The sequence below is a fragment of the Oryzias latipes genome, chromosome 17, assembly GCF_053564925.1.
Source record: "Oryzias latipes strain Hd-rR chromosome 17, Olatipes_Hd-rR_3.1".
Taxonomy (NCBI): Eukaryota; Metazoa; Chordata; class Actinopteri; order Beloniformes; family Adrianichthyidae; genus Oryzias; species Oryzias latipes.
The window spans coordinates 24,371,660-24,391,412 of NC_136253.1; the positions used below are offsets into that span (position 1 = coordinate 24,371,660).

Sequence of the window (19,753 nt, forward strand, 5' to 3'; positions counted from 1 at the left end):
CCGGGCAAGCCTGTCATTTTTCTGACTTTACTATAATTTATTTCTATTAATACATTTAGCAATTTGGTCTACATTAAGGGTCTGCCACCTTAAGCTCCATAGCAACATGTGGCTCTTTTTACACCTCCATTGTGGCTCCCTGATTAAAAATTTTTTTTTTAAGTAACTTTAAAGTGAGAAACTAAGTAAGTAGTAAAGTAACAAAAAAACTAAACAAACTCAGAAGTTTCTATTTTTTAACAAATTCAAAAAACTATAAGTTTGACTTATGATAAGAGTCATTCAGCTCAGCTCAGATTTAATTTTGTTAGGTTTATCTCACTAGCTTCTACTTCATCTGAGATATGTGACACAGGGTGTCTTATTTTTAAAAGGAATTCATATGAAACTCTTTCAAAAGTTATAAATGTTTTCATATTTTGGAAAAAAAAGCAGTTTTCTTTGTGTTTATGTTTTTTTTGCCCCTCAAAACAAAAAATCAGTCATGTTTATCAGGAACAATAAATGCAAAGCAGTGTCCTGTTTTTCCAAAATGTGAAGTGATACTTCGTGGCTCCTGCTGGGCTGTGGTTAGCGTGAAATCAAAATAGTTCTTTAAGTGTTGAAGGTTGCAGACCCCTGGTCAACATGAAGGCACCACAACCCTGATCCTCAAGATCTATCACCCTGCCTTAATTCAGCTCTCTCTGTACATTTTTTCTGCTGATTATTATCAGGTGTGTTCCGTCAGACACCTGAGTCAGCCAATCAACACAAAGCAGTGCAGAGAGAACTGAAAAAGAAGCAGGGTTTGCGATAGATTCAGCTGGATTGGTGTTGCTTAGGTTCCCAAATCCTCACAGATTTCTGACTCATCACAGCCTGATCTCTTTCACTGAGCCCCATCAAAAGGTCAGAATGTTTTTAAGAAATAACATTAAGCTCAGAATTGCATTAGTGAGTATTTTGTTTATTCAAATTGTTGTGAATCAGGAGCAGACAAAAAAATTGTATTCTGAAAAAAAAAATATATATATTAGAAAATACGGTGGGCGAGCCTAAAACTCCCTGCTCAGGGATGCTTTGTGCCAAAGGGTCTGCCACCTTAGGCCCACAATTGTGAAGCTCTAATGAACTAATGCCACTCTGCTGAAACTATGTCCCGTTTTCGACATTTTAACGACTATTAAAGACCACTGGGAATATTTTGAAAATAGCTCCAAAAAAAAATGCTCAAAAGGTGATCAGATTGGGACTTTAATGGTGCTATGTCCCTATACAGAAGCTAGTCATTATATTCTGCTTTAAAGAGTAAGATGAGGAAAATTCCCCTGGAATAGTGTAGTGTTGGTTCTTTCTTTTCAAGGTTCTATCTATGTTGTATGTCAGATTGCTTTTAGCCAGTGATCCAGTCCTCACTTTTATGATCAATTACTCTACCTTGTTGCATTCCAAGTTGTAAATCAAGCTGTGAAAAAGAGAAAAAGGAGACAGATTTCATGTAGACTATACTCAGAATAACATAATGGCCCACTGGGAATATTAGTGGAGAGTTGTGAGAGATGGACACTGGAAAATGAATGAAAGAGGAGGGATTACAAGGGTGTGCACGTCTGGAAAAAGACAGCAAGCCATGCAGACATGAAATTGTGACAGATTTGTGCATTCAAGTTCTGAGTCGCAGACGACAATCAAAAGCAGAGGAAAGGGTGGGGGTGGCGGACTGAGGAAGTGGAAGAAAAATAGTCAGCAGCAGTTGAGATGCAGTAAGGGTGGGGAGAAAATAACACATGCATCAGGGGGCTGTGAGGAGCAGGTGCAGAGATGGTGGGGAGGGCAGGCCGGGAGACTGATCAAGAGAAAGATCTCATTGTTTAATCTTTAGACCCCTGCTCCTGCCAAACGAGCAAGAGTTTGGCCTGCTGTATGGCTTGTTCTGTGATCAGGAGCAAACAGATTCATCTTTTCAGTTTCCTCTCCCCTCACCCTCTGCGTGGGCAGCAAAGTTGATTACAGCCAAGAAAAAGGTCTTTGTCGTCATGCTGCTGAGCTCCAGCAACTGGTTCAAATCATCCTGCAGCAGATCACTTATAACCTCTTCACATGCACTGTGGAAGATAGAAACATGCCACTTCAGACAAACGGGGAGATTACACAGAGCCTTTTTAACCTGCTTTGTGAGGGATTGTTAAGCTGGAAAATGGATGGTTACACCATCCTGTCCGTAAATGTGTATGTGCAGTTGTTGCTGATTCAACCTAATCCCCTGCTGTCATCTTTGCTTTTGTACCTCTGTGGTCAAAAACATTTGCATATGTATCAAGACGCTGTTGTGTTTTAACTTCAGATGTGGGAAGAGAATGATCTTGGCTGCAGACAATGCTGTGGGTGACTCCAGCCTGTTAACTGTGCTTACGCAGGGCAGTTAAAAGCCATTCAGAGAACTGCAGGCTTTATCACAAATCAAAGATGGCGGTGTGGTTGTTGATAAATTCACAGCTGCATCACTGATCAGTTTTCTCTTAACAGCTGTTCAAAGAAGTGTGTCAAGAAAAAACCAAGGGAATGAAGTACGGAAAAAGCTTTGGCCTTCAACACATACATCACCGTACAGTTGTTGCTGTTTTTTTTTTGGGTTGTCCGGGTCTTTGGAGGGTTGTAGACAGGAGGGGCTGTGTCTAAAGGGGAGCGCAGGTGTGTTACAGTTCCACTGAGGCCCGTGCAGCTATCTTGAGGGACATCACCAAAGTAGAACGTACAACTGTGGTACGTGCAGTTGGGTTGCTTTTGAGAATTCTCTATCTATGCTTTATGACAGTCAGCATTTTATTATAACTTCAACTTAATATGATGTCAGTAGTGGTTCAAAGTTCCTGATAGGTTCTTGGTGATTCTTTGTGGTCATTGACTGAAAGTTTTCTTTTTGCATTAATACCTTCTAGCCATAAATAGGAAACAAAACTTAAATGAGCTACGGTAAATAGGTTCACTGATAGCTGCATCTTGATTGAACCTTGGTACCCCCATCTTCAGGTGTATTCTTCATGATTAAAATCACAGTATGCTGCTCCAAAAAAAAAAAAAAAAGAACTCACACATAGAAAATGAGAATAGTAACTACCAGCTCTTTTAATGTTGTGAAATTGGCTTTTGACAGTGTAGATCTTTAATAATGAGTTCCCAGCGTGGTCCTACAGATAAGTAATATTTGCTACAGTGTCTCCGTTTTCACTTTGATTAAGGTACTGATTCAGAGCAACTAGTTACCGCTAAGACAGACGTGAACCTGATAGCAGAGAAGTCAGTGTGGATGACCTGAATGATGGTGCGAAGAAAAGACGCAAACTTTGGCCACAAGGACATAAATTCCTTTTTATGCATCATATTTTCATTTTATTTATTGAATAATTTAATGTTTTATTGAGTTAAGTATCTTGCTATGACATTAGCTGACATTAAACATGGTCTGGTGTTGAAAATTTGAATGTGGCTTAGCAACAGTTGCTTTACCCGCACCCTTTTAAAAGTAATCTTAGCAGGAAATAGTACCTTTCTTCCAAGGGATGTCCTGTACCCTGATGTCATGAAAATGTCTGCCAACTGGTTTATTCAAATAGGAAGAGAGATCATAGTTAAGAGTTATCCTTTTCAACTATTTACAAGCTGAGCCAGAAACCTATAAATAAAACCCTAAATATTATCATAAGTATCAGACACTAGTTAGCAGCTTGAATGGCAGCAGAGTCGCCAGTATAAGAATATGCTATTTAAGTGTGCGTCACATTATCTTAATACCTTGCAAAGGAAATGTAAGGACACACAGTGAGAAACTAAAGCATTTTTTTGGGGGGGCAGCTGCAACCTCAGCACATTGTTGATGTAAATCCAGCCTCTTTATCAAGGTAAAGTCTCTTTCATCATGTTTCATTTAATCAAAGCATCATTTCTAAGTATGTGTCTGCTTTCACATTGACGCTGAGCTCACAGGCCATTGTGATTTGTATTTTACCATAATCATCTTTGATATTTAGCTCCAACTTGTTGAATTTATTTAAAATTTAAATTGAAAGCTCATTTTGTTTTAGGGTTTTACTGATTTGTAGCATGACAGTTATTACAGTGTGGAATAACTGACTTCTTGTTGCTAGGTGACCAGATGTCAAACAGCACATTTTCAAAAGCGAGGCATTGTTAAGTGTGTTGTTTGTGTCTGAATTGCTAATCTTCTTTTTTGTTATAGTGAGCTCTTTATTGTGCTTTAGAGTCATTATTCCAAAGGTTTAGTGGGTTTATGTAATGTCGTTTTCTTTTATCCTGAGACCGTCGGGTCAAAATGCCACAAAATCTTTTGTACCGCGAAAATGCTTATTAAAAAAACAAAAGAAATCCAACATCAGCTCTTACAAAAAAGTGACAAAGAAATTTTTTCAGGCATTGCAGGAATAAAAAATGAAAGTCATAATGTTTATGGCTTCATCTTTTGTTTTAGCACCAACTTTCAGAGGGGAACTTTGTCTCTCTAACATTTAGTTACCATATTTTCAGCGCTAAAGAGCGCACAGGATTATATGTCGCACTGTCAATGTGACGGGGTTCTTTTTGGGGTGAATGAATCACTCCGGAAGAAGATGACCAAGGCAGCAGACTTCAAACAATGAGGTTTTATTGTTCCCAAAACCAAAGAATACAACCTATTCTTTGAGAGCCAAGACTGCTCTCTGTCTCTCTCCCTCATGAACCAACATTCACATGCCCCTCCCTTGGGCCAGCTGGTTCCACTTCAGCCTAATTGTCTGAATTTTGGTCATGCGCTACTAAAGCCTACCAAACCCAGAGTTCGGGTCCTTGTGTGGAGTTTCAGTTAGGGGAAACTCCCACAGTCAATGATTGTTTTTTTTTTTTTTTGCACATATGTCATATATAAGGTACACTGAACTATAAGGCACATTACGTGACACAAGAGTGAGAGATAAGTCTGTCAGGCAGACTTTAAATGTGTTTACAGTATCTCTACAATTTGCTTGTGACTCACAAGGCCTACATGTTAGCAATGTTAGAAGCATTAGTCCTGTCAGTGTAGTCACAAGACATCCAACTCCCAACCTTGTTTGTAATATGTACAAAAAAAAAAAAAAAAAAAAGACTACCTCTAAAACAAGTGTTACTGTGACTATCATAGCAACCAATCTTGTTGGTAACGTGTAAAAAAAAAAAAACACAGTCCGGCAGCAATACACATTAACCGCAATAGCCGCATAAACGTAATTACAATAACACCCAACCTAGTTTGCAACATGTAAAAACAGACTGATACGTTAAAAACAAACGTTACTGTGAGTATACGAACTCCGAAACTTTTTAGTAACATGTAAAAAAAAAAAAAAAAAAAAACAGTCCAACACTGCCGCTTGTTAGCTGTTTTGGCGTACAGTATACCCAACAACACACAACCAAAAATTTTCTGTACCTACCAAAATCTCCTCTATATTAGTAAGCACAACCAGAATAATCTATAGATGTAGCGCACTGTTGTTTTTTGAAAAAAAAAAAAAAGATTGTGAGTGCCCAAAGACAGCAGAAAATAAGGTAAACTCACACAATCAATGTCAGTATAGTAAACAGCTTTGCCTAATAAGGGTAATGCTTTTGCCATACTCTTTTCATCCTTCAGATTTTGTAAATGTTTAAATTATTCATTGCGATAATCAAATAATAAACACATTGCTGAACAATGTAGCAAATATTATTTAATATTAGCAATCTAATGAGCTATGTGATTTATTTATGATCCCTGTTGATGAGGCCGTTTTACCCCACTTACATCTTTAGCAGCCACACAAATGATGTGCCCAGAATAAATAATTTAAGAATTTGTACAATGTTGAACCAATACTTGTATTTTAAAGTACTGGAGGAATTGTGTTTTTGAGAATGGATATGTCCATATTTAATATTTAAAGACGTCCTGATGTAAGAGTTCCACAGATGCAATGCATTGAGAATTTGCAGATTTAGAGAAAATTGCTGTGACTTTTCACAAAAAAAAAGTCAGGAGTGGCACAGGATTATGTTCAACATGTGCAGGGCATGTGAGAGAGCTGTAAGACAAAGGCGAGGTGTGTTGTAGATGTGACAGAAGAGTTCAAGGTGGAGGTGGGACTGCACCCAGGATTGGCTCTAAGCCCGTTCTTCTTAGATGTGGTGATGGACAGACTGACAGGGGAAGTCAGGCAGAAAGTGGAATGGTGAGTTCACAGGGAGCAAAGAGAGAAGGTGGAGGATTTTAACCACTCTGGGTCGTCCAGAGCTGCTGAGAGCTGCTGAGAGTGTGGAAGGAGGTGAAGAGGCGTGTGCAAACAGGTTGGAGTTTCAGGTGCGATGTGTGACGAAGATGTTGAAGACTGTGGTGAGAGCAGCTTGTTGTTGAGTTAGAGAAAGTGGTTCTGAGAAAGAGAAAGGAAGCAGAGATGAAGATGATGTGGTTCTCTTAGGGAATAGAGAGAATGGTATGATCAGGTATGAAGACATCAGAGCAACAGCTCATGTTCAACGTTTTACAGATACAGTAAATTCTAGGAAACCAGATTGTAATAGTTTGAACAACTATTGTTGTGTAAGTGTATATGTTTTCTTTCTGCATTGTGGGTGTTTTGTATTTTTCTTTTTCTTTAGGTTGTCATGGAGTGAGATTTCTGTCCATTGACTGTATAGAAGAACTGGATTAAGTGACCCCTCACCCTTTGCCTTCGCAAGAAGAATTACCCTCCCTTTTCCAAGAAGCCAAAATCCCAATAAAAAGCTATTACTAAGTCATTGTGTTTGCCAGAAAAAAACATTTTTGGTCTACTACCATTTATGGAACTTATTCCCGCTAATCCTAATTTTTTTAATGATATGTTGTCTTTATTGCAAGTTATTCAAGTTATCAATAACTTGCAAAAGTAGGTTGTGCCTGCTGGCTCCCACTTCCAATGTTTGACGCCTTTTGGTAGGGTGATATTTTGTGAGAATGGTTGCCATAGAGATGTTGACTCAGACCGACTTGGACCAATCACTTCTTAATGATGTTGTCTGGCTCCAACACGGTGGCGTCCGTATTGCAAAGAAATGGTGACTGAATTGACTTCATTTCGCTAGAGCTGGTCATTTTCTATGGATGTCTTCAGACTTAGACAGTCCGGTTCTACTCAATGGTTCTGTCTGTTGTGTAGGTTCTTTTGGTTGACCCAAGTGACCAGGTTTAGAGGATGAATTTGCTCTGGATTGGAGGATGAGGACTTTAAATACCATTTGTTTTCTGACAGAGAATGTGTTGGTAAAAGGATGCTGAGTTTGGAGCTACAAGGAAAGAGGTCTAGCGGAAGATCAAAGAGGGAGGTTCATGGATGCTGGGCAGGACAACATAAGGGTGGTTGCTGTGAGAAGAGGATGAAGATACTCAAGTTGCAGAGGCTGATGATCTGCTGCAGCAACCCGGAAAAGGCAGCAGCTGTAAGGCGAATATTTACTAAAATAAGAATATTGGGTGAGACATGAATTTGTCTTCCTCCTTCCAGGTGCTCCTTTGATTCACAACATCTTATTTACTTTTTTACTTTGTAGTATCATAATCTGATTATATTTTAAGTGATAAAGACATTCAATGAAGAAAATATTTGTTAAAAATGCTAGAAGAATTGTGCATATGTAGCACAAAAACCTACAATCCTTTTCATGAAGAAAATCATATGATTGAGACAAGAAAATATTGACATGAGGAATAGGAATCCACACCTAAATATGTGCCTTTTAATGCAAAGATCATATAATTAAAGTTAGATTGTTTAAAGAATCCATGATGTGCTTCTGAAAATGAGGAGCAGACTCAGTCAGAGGCCCTGCAGTGCAGTCAAGAACAAAAAAATGTTGTGTATGGCAGAATCCTGAACCCCAGAAATAATATGTATTACAGCAAAGCTACAAACCATGGTTGCTATCTGCCAGGCCCTATAAACTGTCAAATGTCCAGGTTTCCTCTCATGGCTAAAATTAGACCCGCGGCTCCTCTGTCAAGCAGTGTGAATCCCCTCCAGGGTTCCCCTGTCAACCTAAAGCATGCATCTATGCTGCAGGCACTTACAGCGATGCTAACAGCCCCTCTATCTGTGTTTATCCCAGTGGATCCTGACTTTGATGGACAGGAGCAGGAAACATGTCCTCTGTGTTTGTGGTCAGTCGGCACAAAAATACTCAGTACAGAAAAAAACATGAGAAAAATCAAGTGTAGTACAACAACCTCTTATACCCGGGTTTAATTTGGACCCAAATCCAAAACAAGCTTCCAAGACAGAAACGTTTGAGGACAAAAAAAGCAAATCAAAAGAATCCATCAAAGGGCCAAAAGCAAAAGGAAACTGCACCTCATAATAAAAAAAATAAAAAAACTGCACTGCCAGACAGCAAACACATTAAAATAAATTTAGATTTATGTGCTACTCAATCAACAACTGCTTTCAGTCTTCAAGCAAGCCAACCCAGCATTGTCTGGAAATCAGCATGACGAGCGTGTTACATGACAAGAATGAGTCCGGTCTTTTTCAGGTAAACTTATTGTTGATGATGGAACCATTCAAACCGACAGCTTCTTCCTGTGAGGCGAAGGTGCTAACCACTGTACCACCATGTGGCCTTAAACCAAATTCAATCACATTTGGCTTTTAAGATGCCTTTTTTACATTTGAATTCAAGTTTAGAGTGCTGCTAAAGAATAAAAGCCCTTGTGTCCCTTTGTGAATATGTATTTTTTTAATTTTCCCATTTGGTTAACTTAGATCTCAACTCAAAGAATGTCACAAAGTTGAAAACAGAGGTAGCTTTGACATGGGTACATTATTGTCATTTGAAATGCAATAAAAATCATGTTGGGTTGTAATTTGAAACAAGCACAGCTAACTCAAAATTTAAGTCTTTGCATTTTTTGCTCATGCCTGCACTAAATACAAAACAGGCTCTTGGATGTTTTTTTTTGTTTGTTTTTGGTGCAGCTGGATGAAAAAAAGAATAGCAGAATGAGGTTTGGACACACCTCCTTACTCCTGAGAGCCTGTGCAGTGATGCAGTGATGAGATCATAATTAGTTTCTTGGCTCATCTGATTCGTAAAGAATCAAGTTTCTGATAATTGAACACAACACATAGCAAGGTAACTACAAAGTTTAAAATCATCATGGTACATATAGGTAACTAAAAAAAAAAGTCGCACCTAAGTGGGGAAAAACATCGAAAATCAAGTTAAACATATATGACGTTAAAAGGCAAAACTAATTAGTAAAACGCCCTGCATGGACGAAGTGTTTGAGCTTTACATTTCCTGATATGGGTTTATTCATTGGTTTTGTGATCATTATATTCATCGTGCTACAATGAACTGTCTTCCTAATTGTCATCTGACAATTGTGTGACTCTGTGGTGGCCTGGCAAACTGTCAAATGTGTACCCTGCCTTTACCCACTGGAGTTGGGTCCAGAAAACCTCTGCAGTCCTGCAATGGATAAATTGGAATAAACGGGACTGGAATTAAAGATGACGTTTTATACATTTATGTCTAGCATCTACCTAATGCTGTCCAGCCACAGTCATATATTTGCAAACAAATCATAGTCTTTTCAAGCTAAACTTGGATGCATGTTTATCATTGAACATGATTAAACAGCAGGACCTCTTTAATGTGAAACTGGAAAATACTTCCCCACATCTAACAATCTCTTTCCAAACGCTCTTTGCATCAAGTATCAGCTTCATTAAAGTCTCAAAAGTGATCAGTTAGGACAATTTGCAAAATGCTCACACACACAAAGCACAGACAGACAAAAACATAGGATTAGGGGATAAATTGTAACAATTTGTACTCAATGTACACACATATTTGATTTAAAGGTTTATCAGAGTGCTGCATTGGAAGATTTAGTTTACTCTGTAATCTCCACTAAAGATGCACTTTGGAGAAGAGTGAAGTGAAGGCCATTCCCAAGGACACATCAACATGCAGATTCCCAAAGCCAGTCCCTGACCCACTTCCTTTCATTTTGACAGCATCCCTCTTAGTCCTTTTAGCCAAAGTGGCTCTCAACTTAACAGTAAACCTCCTACTTTTGACGATGTCACAGTTTGAGCATTTTTGCTTTAAAACCTTTTTTAAGTACTTGTATTTTAATTTGTCTTAAGTTGTATTTTTACAATATGAATGATTTTCTATCATTTTTAAGCTTCATTGCCTCCCATTAGTTTCTTGTGACTTTTACGAGTGAGACTACACTATCCAGTACGCTCATTTACATTTATCCCCATCTGCTTCATGCTCGTTGCCACACTGCTCCAACCTTCAGCTCACTCACAAACACTCTTCACCTTCAGCCATCTTCTGTCCTCACCTCTTGCCCACCAACCCAATAACATCCTCACTCCATCTCAATAATTCTGCAATAAGCCCGGATCAACCCTTCACCCTGGAGTGTGTCTTCGCATCCATCTAACTCATTGGAATTGTTGCTACGTATTAACTGCTTCTCAAAGATGCTCCGCTGTTAAAAGATGTTCAGAGTTTCACTGGTTAACCTTTGCAATTGATGCAAGTTTTAAACACTGATGGATCCCTTATTTGATGACAGATTTTACAGAACAGAAACATTTGTGATCTTGTGACATGCGTGGTATTTTTTTAAAAGAGATTCTTTTTGTTATATTTGTGACGTTGGGTGTAACGTTCAATCAACTTAATTGATGAATCGATTTCTATTCCTATTATCCAACCAGTTCAGTCGGTCTGAGGCAAGTTGTTAAAAGAATCGACCTATACTATTATAAAATAATTTCAAATCAATTGTGACGATATGGATGACCATGTGGATTTAGGCTCGATAGGATTATTTTTCTAAAACAAAAATGGCCATCACAGTGAACAAAACATGGCAAAAAATGGTCAAGCCATCTTTACAGTCAGATGTGTGGAAACCCTCTGAATTTGGCAAAGTCATGTGACCATAAAGTGTGGTAGAATGCTCTAATAATATTAATTTTGTATAATGTTTTTGTGGAAAAAACAGCAGTTGGATGAACTACAGGAAACTAGAGCCACACAATATTATTGGGTTTCACTGGTCAGGTTTTTGGCTGAAGATCTCCTGGATCAAGTGGATCGGATTGCTCAAAGTAAACCAACAGCTACTATCAAGCATATCGTCAACCACAAATTATGATATGAATCAAATTGTAGCTAAAATGAATCATTACACCCCTATATTTGACATGTTTATTTTTGCTCAGTGGTTATTGTAACTCTTACAAATCAAAGTAGGCCAGAACAGTTTTTAGAAAGTGTTTCATGCTGTTCTGCCCTTTCCACAAACTTGCTTACTCCCAACAGAAGCATTTACCAGAGAACGCAAGAACAAATAGCTAGGTTGAACTAATTACTGTCGGAAACCAGCCAAAAAGCTTCACTTAGTTTGGACTCTTTCTCTTTGTTTTGCATTCACTTTCTCTGCTAACAGCGTCCTTTCCTTGAATTGAGCCAGTCCCTTGAGATGCGCCTTCAGAGCATTCTTCTGTATCAGCTATTGGAAGACGGATGGTCGACATCTGCCACGAGCCTCTCTGGACATATTACCTGAGACACCAAATGATAACCTTTACACAAACACATAAAAACACTATAAAGTATAGCCTTGTCTGACCTAAATGGCCAGCCAAGACCTGACCTTTTACTTACAACCATGATCACCCCCCCGGGTAAAGGTGACATCTGGCTAGGTAATAACTATGTGTGTATGTGCGCGCGGCGTGTGTTCTGCATCATGCCTGCTTGTATGCCTGCTTCCCTGCATGATAGCCTGAGTTCCGTGTGTTTTTCTCCGTATATCCTTGCCTGACTGTGTTGGCGTGAAGTAAGGTGCCATAAGGAGCCCAGGCGGCATCAGAAGAGTTTGTGTGCCCCCAATGTTTGACCATCTGTACATTATTGGTTGTCATTAAGGTTTCTAATTTGGAGGTGTCTTGGGGATTAGCCAAACGAGGGCACAAAATGTCATTACGCTCTTCTTCCTGCAGAGCTGCCGTGACCATATTTACATATTTATACACCTTAATTGTCTTTGCCTCACTGCCGTGACATTGAGACAGTGGAGGCTTACTGTGAGGGGCAGAATAAGACAGTTAAGAGGACAGAGTAGAAGAGAGCAATGGAAACTGTCAAATCACATTTTCTTCTGAGTCAGATATGGATTAGTAAAACTTAAAAAAAAAGAAACAACAAAAGAACAATAAAAGACAAAAACAGAGGAAAACCGAAGAAACTATGAGCCTTTTTTTGCAATGCAGTTTGTCTTCTGTAGCTCATGAACCTTCTTAGAAGATTATACATCCTTTTATTTTGGTAAAAACTGGTTCCTTTTATATATTTGAGACATTTTGAAAATAGTAAGCTGCTGTGTTGCTTCCTGAGAGCGCATTATCTTCAAGCGAAGAGCTATGGCTGCCGACAAAAACACTATTTTTTTTGTAATGAGGACAATTTTGCAAGAAAAAAATAGTTAATAGCTGTTATGATTTCTAATATCTAACAGTATTTATTTAGCTATGAGGTATGTAAACGTTCAGCAAATGCAGCCAAATTTTTTTTAATATTTGTTGTATTTTTAATTATTTTTATATTAAAATCTACAAACAAATTAGGCATGTGTGAGATTCAAAAACATGCTGATTAAAAACTAAATATAAAACACCTCATTTTAAAAGTCTGTTAAATATAAACCTCAATAATAAGCACTCCTTCAATAAAACTCAAGGTCACAAAGATATTTATTGATGGCTTTATTTTACTGTGATCTGAAAGAAAAGCTATTATGAAAGAGTTAACGAAAACATAGACCCTCTGATGACAGTTGTGTTTTTAGTGTGTTCTTGATGGAGGGCAATTGTTAAGAAAATTTTATTTTTGATTATTTTTTTATTTGAATTGGATCATATAAAAAACTGTTTTAAAAAGATTGTTTTTGTTATGTCGGAAATACACTGGGCGAGCCACAAGCCCCCCTTCTCCACATTAACAAATAGCTCTCAGCTCTGGGTAGGGGGAAAGGGGGCGGGGTTCTACACACCAAGGGTACCGCCCACAACTCGGAGGCAATTTCGAATGAACCGCTGCTGCCTTAAAGGACATATTTCAACATGCAATATTGGGAATGGATACTGATTTTCTTTTTTTGTTGTTGAATAAAATACGTTAAGACATGTTATAAACACCTGATTGGATAAGTCATGCTTCAGGCTTATGTTGCTGCCGGCAACGCAATCAGCTGGAGGAAAGAAAGAAGGAATTAAATTAACTGTGGGGAAAAAAATCAGTTTTTCAAAAAACCCACCTGTATGAAAGTGATATAAACCAAGAATAGATGTGAAAACATGAAAGACATTAAAAATAAGACACACATATATAGTTGAGTGGATCAAAAGGTGAAAGCTTTATGGCACTCAAATCACCTGTGTACGTATATATGTGCATACTTTAGGTTTATTTTGATCTTTTTTCTTCTTTTGTGTATTTTTTTTGGTTCTTAAACATTTTCCATTATCAAGCCAGATGTTTATTACTATTTTTATTCATGTATTTATTGCATGTTTTATAATGTGGATGTCATGGGGGTCAGGGGGTTGATGGTATCATCAGTGTTTTTTTTTTTTAAAGTCTTTGTTCTTGAAGTTAGAAAGTTATTTTTTACTCTACAAAACTTCTGAGAAGTGCTTTATAAATAAAGTTTGATTTTTACAGTATCTGGGAAGTCGGGTAAAGCATTTTCTCTGCTATAACAGCAAGATAGTTGTTCTTAGTTTTAGAGTTACACAATATAGGCTACCATAATTCATGGTACAGATGCATCAACAATGCACCAGAAACTTGAACTTGAATAACTTGCAGTGAAGAAGAAATATAAAAAAAGGATTTACAAGAACATGTTAGAAAAAACAGTATTGGAGCAAGAATGGTTATTCTGACGAATCTAATAACTGAGTAACAGCTGTTTATTTCTCAGTAAAAGTCGGCTATGTTCACATTGCAGGCTGAAACAACCTGTATCTGACCTTTTCATGACAGTCTGAACGACACAGATCCGATCTTTTCAAATGCGACCCAGGCCACTTGGGTATGTGGTCCTGAATCCGATACGTTTCCGATCTTTTGAAATGCGACCTCCGTCTGAACGGCCAGGCCACATTTTTCCGACCAGTACGTCATCGATACGCTACAAACGTCATAATTCTGCGTTGAAGTAGGCGGGAAAGAGAACATAAACATGTACCGAAGTCGTCTTTTATTATCGTTCTCCTTCCTCCATAACACACAACATGAATGCACGGACCCAACACACTTCCGCTGCCTCCTCTCACTCCCTCCTGGGCTGCACGTGCTCTCTCCTCTCTCTTACACACATACGTGCGGCCCCAACACACACATATCCCCATTCCACAACAGTGGGTACAGACCATCCTGGCTCTAATGCCTTCTTAAAATGAGAAGATTGCAATTGTGCTGGCTCCTTTGCGAAAATAAATGTAATAATGCAAAAAGAGCTCCGCTGTTGACAACACTGTTGTTGACATTCATTATTAACGTTAGCTACTTCCGCGAACAACGAGTGACGTTGTTCACCATTGAGTACTCTTCTGCGCATGCGGGTCACATCTAGGTCATTTCACGGTTACACAGGAGATCACAAAAGTTTACATTTAATGTGAACGGCCTTGCCAAAAAAAAAGCAATTTAAAAAAAAAAATCAGAATTGAGCATTAAGCCCTGCAGTACGAACGCAGCCTAAGACTTTGGCTTTTTAGCCCCTTCCTGTTTGGAACACCAGCGGGAAGGGGCCACTCGGTCCAGAAATGTTATCTTCTCAGACATGACCCAAAGCTCATGAGGATAGGCTCATTGACTGACCGGAAAACCAGGAACGTAGTTTTTTGGGTCAGATCCTTCCTCGTGAATGCATGTAGTAGATCCAAGGAAATTGACTCTAACCATCAGGACAGAACAAATCCATGTTTAATAAATATTTAAGTACCTCAAATGTACTGAAATGTACCTTAAATCCCCCAAAATCTGATCAATAAATATCCTGAGCCGCCTTTTCATCAAAAGGCGGCTTTAAAATAAACTTCCACTATTTTGGATCGACAGTGGTGATGTAATGTGCATCTCCCTTAACATTGCCTTATCTAGTCTGCCCAAAGATTGTATGAATGGCTCTGATTTGTAATCAGATCCACACACTTCCATTAGGCAGACTGGCAGAGTAGACTTGTGCCTTTTGAATTATATATTCCACTGTTAGAGAGATGCCGCATAAGTATGAAGACAAATATATCAAGAGAAAGTGAATCCAGGCCAAATGAGCACCCAGATTTTCCCCTACAGCATTACCTTCTTACGATGAGTTACCATCAAGAATAACTAATTTGTGTCGGCCTAATGAAACAGGACTGGAAACATATTTACTCACTTGGCACAATAAATCTACCAAAGTACTGGACATTATTATCTTTTTTCTTCCCACTTCCCCCACTGCTGTCAACTATTAATCCTCGCCTGAGTGGGTGTACCTGAGTGCAAACCATGCAATAACTGATTATTGTTGCCCCTGCCTGCTACCCCTCTACAGAAATAACATTTTTAACAGAACCAAAGGTCAGAAAAAAAGTTGTAAAGTTTTTTTTTCCAACTTATCTAAGCTTTTGCTTCAAAGACAACTTAAAAAAAGGAGTTTGCTGGTTTTGACACTTCAATATTTCAAGCTCTATAAGTTTCTTAAAGGTAACATTAAGTTAACATTTTTGTACTGTAATAACTATAAGATTGTAGTTTATGTATGGGTGAGTCTTATGTAATGCAGAGCAGGAAGTGCTGAAAAACTGTTTTAAACTGAGTCACGACCAACCAACCAACCAACCAACCAACCAACCAACCAACCAACCAAGATTCATCAACTCAACTATTTCTAATTCGTCTTAAGATATTTCGGTTCAAATAAAATTCTCAATGTTGCATGTTGGAATATATCCCTTCAGATATTTTTCTGATAATGGAGGACATATAATAGAAAATTCAGATTAAAACTGCATTTCTGAGTATTTATTCCAATCGTTGTAAATCAGGATTAGAAGAAAAAATGCCATTCAATCAGCGAGCCACAAGCTGCCTGCTTTGATGCATCATTTGCAGGCAAATAGATCCATACTTGTTTTCCTCGCCTGTGGCTCAAGTATGTATGTCTGGATACATGGCTCCAATATTGCTCGCCATTTTGTTTCAAAGCTAATGTTAGGTAAGAGGCTGTAAGATCGTCAAAAACCACAATTTTCATAGGAGTGGGTGTTTGGTTTTTGAAAGACCCCCTTCAGACACACAAGTTGAATATTTGCATAAGCCCATTTTGTATTTGAGGCAAAACTTTATTAAAAGCTCAGGTTTGTGTCGCAGCAACTGCCATAGGCGAGCGAAAGTCTCCCTGCTCTGCTCCAATTCCAAATCTTCAACTTGAAGACAAATAGATACACTGATGTCTTTATTTTTCTCGTCTAAGCTCTCTATTAGCCGATGTTAGCTTGAGGTTGTGAGGATCTGTAAGCCCAGCGGGAGAGAGTGTAAAGAAAGGCATGCTGGGACATCAACATAGGGAACTTCGGCATCAAGTTTACCGTCCACAACCCAGAGCCGAATTTCTGATAAATTGCCGTTGCTCAGCAAAAAGTATTTCTTAGAAAATAACAAACGTTGTTTTGATTTTAGCTAAAAACTGCATTATCATAAAGAAAGACCACTGGGACCACTTTTCAAAAATATATAAAAATATAGTTAGAGCCAAAACTCAAACTGTTTCAAAGCTGAAAAACTGTGTTGTTGCAATAACAGTTGAAGAAAAGAATGGCAATGATAACTCAGTTTGAAGTAATTATAACGAAAGTCAATGTCTGTTTACAGGGAAGGTTGTCAGTGAACACATCGTTATGCCCCCTTTTGAGTCTAGGGGTACCTAGGGGGGCATAACATAAAAAATAATTGTTTTTGGTACCAAGTTTAAATAAACAAAAACACCAAACAAATGTATCCATACAAAATTTAACAGATTTATTTACAAATAAATAAACAACAACCAAAAATAACTAAAAGTGAAGCAAAAAGGCTTCAGGGTGAACCAAGGCCAAAATAAAAAACAAAACCCCAACTAACTGAAACATGTAATCTTACCTGTAAGTGAAAGAAGAGGGAAATCAATGACAAAACACTAACCTCCCTAGACTAGCAGAAACAGGAGAAAACAAGTACTAAAGAAAATGGCAGTTCACCCCTACAGCTTCACTTAACACAACTACAAACCAGAAGTCAAAACAGAGTGGGCACAAAACCACAAAAACTACAAAATACTAGAAAACACTAAGTGCAACACACAACAAAACAGGTGGAGAACTACAAAAACAAAATGGAGAAGAGATCCAAGCTGCAGTGGAGACCAGTTGCAGCGAAGCTCCCTTCTCGCAGGCTGGAGGTTTCTATTGGTGCTTTTGAAGGCTGCCTCCACCAGCTTGGGTCCAATGGGAGCCACGCCTTCATGCACCACACCTGAAAATAATCAGACATACAAACACACACAAAGATCCACAAAAATATTGAGGTCCCCCTCTGATGCAAAAATACCATACACAAAATACAGAACAAAAAGAAATCCAAAATCAAATACAGCCACAGCCGTAACACACATTCCCTTTCTTTGAAGTGAGAATATCTGCAGAATTGTGCAGCTTTGACGTCAACTCTGTAAAAGTCTGGACTGAGATATGTAACCGATAGGCTGTACACACACCTTCACCAACGGCCTTGGCTGTTACCTCGAGCAAAGCTCTTCGTATAAAGAGAAGCCGAGACCTTGTCTGGAGAAGCTTTCTTTTAATTCACTCTGTCAGCCCCTTGACATACAAGTATAAGGGAAGCGAGAATGAATTTTATAGTTTGGCAAATAATAGGCTACCTTACATAGAAAGTTGATTACATATTAGGAAGTGTTTGACTGCCTTTCACGATGGAGACGGAGTGAAACGGCTGGGCTCCTGGAGGCCCAGACTGAAGAGGTGACTTCAGGGGGCTTTGCGATCACAGCCTCGGGGTGAAACCATGCTCTGCCTGAGGCTCAAGGACTCAAAGACTCAATGAACTTTATAAATTACTACAAGACCTGTGCAGGCAAACACCACGTTTCACTCTTTTCCCTAGTTTTCTCATAAATGTTTGTTAAAGTCCCCATCCAATGAAAATCATGTTTTAACTCAGTGTCAATCAAACAAAGACGTTTGAATTAATGTTATGATGTCACAACAGCCTAGTAGCGCATGCGTAAGCTCCCTGATCTGCCCTGTTCAGCGTGCAGAAGCTCAGGTGCAGGTGAAGAGAAGATGGTACATTGACCGAGTTTGAAAGCTTGCTGTCCCGCATTAACCAGAAAGGGTAAAAATATTATTGCCGGGTCCTCATCCCGCAGCAGGTCTGCCCGCCAGCTTGCCTCCCAGGAGCCGGTGTTCTAATGATCTGTCCTATCTCCTGAGATTTTCCTACCCGTAGCACAAAATGATAGACATAGACATCCATTTGTCCTACCTTATCAGGTAATACAATCTACTGTGTGTGCACAAATGCACAGTTTTCATGTTAGTTGTTAACACTGTAGGGTACAGCACAGATTCATGGGGGGGGAGACTCTCGGGGTAGGGGAGGTAGGAAACATAGTTGTTGTATGCAGGAAGAGTGGAAGAACGTGTGCTGCTGTTATTAATGAGCTGAATGGAGATGATCCAGAAATTCTGCGGCAGATCCGTGTCTATAGTGCCTCTCTGTCCGCCCAGTAAATGACTTTCGAACCGAAGGCTGCGGGTGCAGCGCAGAGTATGAATTTACACTGGAATTTATGCTCACGTCGTTCGGTTCAAAAGACGTCAGTGCAGATTTTGAAACGTTCAATGCGGACAGAGAGGTACCATACACGCGGATCTGCCGCAGAATAGCGGTGCGGTGTTAAAACAATGAAGGAATCTCAGAAGTTAAACAGTGAGCTAAGTTGACAAGTGTAACATTGCATTAGTTGCATTTTGTATACAATTAAATGGAACCTAAAGTCACAAAAAAGGCAAAAAACTGTAGAGAAACTACAAGATTAAAGAGATAGCCCAGAGTTGTGCGCAGTTCGCTAAAAAAAAGAATTATGAGGTCATTTCAGACTACACATGTGCTACACAAGACTTCTACAAGTAAGAAGGATTAATAGTTCAGCGGCGCAGTGATCAAGATCGCTGCAGCTCCATGTGTCCAGTGTTCCCGCCTTCGCCCAACATCTGCCGGGACAGGTACGATTGGGCAATTTGGTTCAGATGGTTCAGACGGGTCCCAAATTTGCATCACACCTCTTGCTGAAATGGCAAAGCAGAGAAAAGCAGCCTTGCGCTGATATGCAACACTTTTCGTGAATAATGTGTTGGATATCGGTGAAAAGCCGCTTTTCTCCTTGTCAGAATCAGCTTATTCCCGTTATGTCAAAGAGCTTGTGTTATTTAGTCGTCAGTGACATCTCTGGTGTTAAAATGTTAAAGATTTCATGGATCATTTAACTAAGCTGTATGAAGCTCATTATGGATTACTTTGAATAATAAATGTACTGCAGTACTGGCTGATCAAAGGCTTACAAGCCAGCTAAAGTGTTAAG

At 39.0% G+C, this 19,753-nt stretch overlaps 1 protein-coding gene across 1 annotated transcript in view; it reads left to right on the forward strand.

The window, feature by feature from the left end:
• The first annotated feature begins 780 nt into the window (after positions 1-780).
• The window catches only part of brinp2 (bone morphogenetic protein/retinoic acid inducible neural-specific 2), a 281,900-nt gene continuing 262,927 nt past the window's right edge, over positions 781-19,753 (forward strand). Inside the window, exon 1 of the mRNA XM_078934944.1 lies at positions 781-891. The gene's annotated coding sequence lies outside the window, so the exon portion shown is untranslated. The remainder of the gene's footprint in view (positions 892-19,753) is intronic.